At 35.7% G+C, this 1,807-nt stretch overlaps 1 protein-coding gene across 1 annotated transcript in view; it reads left to right on the top strand.

Annotated features, from left to right (window-relative positions):
• Positions 1 to 1,807, top strand: part of LOC106869751 (liprin-alpha-1) — a 323,919-nt gene that overhangs the window by 255,865 nt on the left and 66,247 nt on the right. The gene's annotated exons all lie outside the window — the stretch shown is intronic.

The following is a 1,807-nucleotide window of genomic DNA, read 5'->3' as shown; positions in this document are numbered from 1 at the left end:
ATATATATATATATATATGTATCAGAGTGTGCATTCTTCAATGCATTCTTTGTTACTTAAGACAGTAGGCTCTGGTTTGAGGAGACTTAGCTAATTTGATTTTGTGGGTGCCTGTGTAATTGCTTCTACACAGGATATTAGTATCAGTTCTGATACTGTTCTTAAAATTATTGCATTCCACATAATGAGCCACTGCAGCTCATGTGGAGGCCTCAAGCCTATTGTTAAACGTCCACAAAAAAAATTTTATGAAACCTTAATAATACATTAATATTTACATGAATATTAATCAGAGCATTAATAATTTGGCAAAAAAAAAAAGATACTAAAAAGTAATCAAGCCTCTTCAGCACTCATGCACACAAAAGAAAGAGAAAAAGACTCTTAAGAAAATATGTCAGAGAGAAGAATGCAAATAGATAGATAGATAAAATTGTTGTGTATGTTTAATATGTGGTAAATATGGCTTTATGATTGTGCTTGGCCTAGTGGTTAGGGTCTTGCACTCAGGATTGTAAGATCATGGTTTCAATTCCTGCAGTGCATTGAGTAAGACACTTCGTTTCATGCTGCTCCAGTTCACTCAGCTGTCAATGAGTTCTACAGGTAGCTAGGAAGTTAACTGTGTGACAGGCTGGTATCCCATCCAGGAGGGAACATTGTAATCTCAGTCACTTATACAATAAGGAAACTGAGTTAATCTTCAGTCAACAATAGAGTGTGTGTGTGTGATATGGTTAAATGCTTAAGTTTGCCTCTGAGTGGTGTCTGGGGCAAATGTCATTTTCTACAGCCTTAGGTCAACCTATACCTTGAGAGAGAAATTGAGGAAACAGAAGCTCAACAGATTGATTGGACCTGTAATTCAGAAGGTAGAATTACCCTGTGCCTTGCCAATTCTGAATTACATTAAAGGTACACATATCTGTGGAGTACTCAGCCACTTACATGCTATTTCAGTGAGCAGGTAATTCAGTTGATTAGACAACTGAGCCCTCATTAGCGAACAGTGGAGACCCATCCATATATGTGTGTGTTTGTGGAGGTATGTAGCCTGGTGTCTAGGGTGTTGCATTCATGATTGTAAGTTTGTGGTTTCGATTCTGGACCAGGCACTGTACTGGTTCTCAGGCAAAACACTTTATTTCATATTGCTCCAGCCTGCTCAGCTGGCAAAAATGCGTTATCTTGCAATGGGCCAGCATCCTCTCCAGTAGAGTAATTTATACACCACAGAATTTGGGAAACAAGCTGTTTGTGCCTATGACCTGAGAAGGAACTTTGATCCTTTTGATATATATATATGCATATATATATACATATATGAGAGAGAGAGAGACAAAAGTTGGATTTTTTTACCTGTAGAATTTGAAAGAGATACATGCATACACTTTTAATGTATGTGAAACATTTAATAATTCCCAATCTTTTAATCAGCATATTTGTTGCTGTGATGGGTGTTTGGAGTACTTAAGACATAATGATAATGTTCACTTGTTTTAAAGAGCTGGTATATAGCTGATTGAACCTGCCTTTGATGTTAATAGCAGTGTTTATTGGCCTTTCCTGCTATTGCCTCATAAACAATGTGCAACATCCGACCAGTAATCAGCAACACGGAAAACATTCATATAGAAAATGTTCCACATACACAGAGACAATTTGACACATCATCCGAAAGTTATGCTTGCTCGCTAATTCTTCAAGTCCTTTAAGGATCTAGATCTGCACATACATAATAAATAAATAAATATATATATATTATATAATATATATATATACATATATATATATATATATAATATAA

The sequence above is a fragment of the Octopus bimaculoides genome, chromosome 7 (genome assembly GCF_001194135.2).
Source record: "Octopus bimaculoides isolate UCB-OBI-ISO-001 chromosome 7, ASM119413v2, whole genome shotgun sequence".
Taxonomy (NCBI): domain Eukaryota; kingdom Metazoa; phylum Mollusca; class Cephalopoda; order Octopoda; family Octopodidae; genus Octopus; species Octopus bimaculoides.
This window is presented reverse-complemented; position numbering and strand designations above follow the sequence as displayed.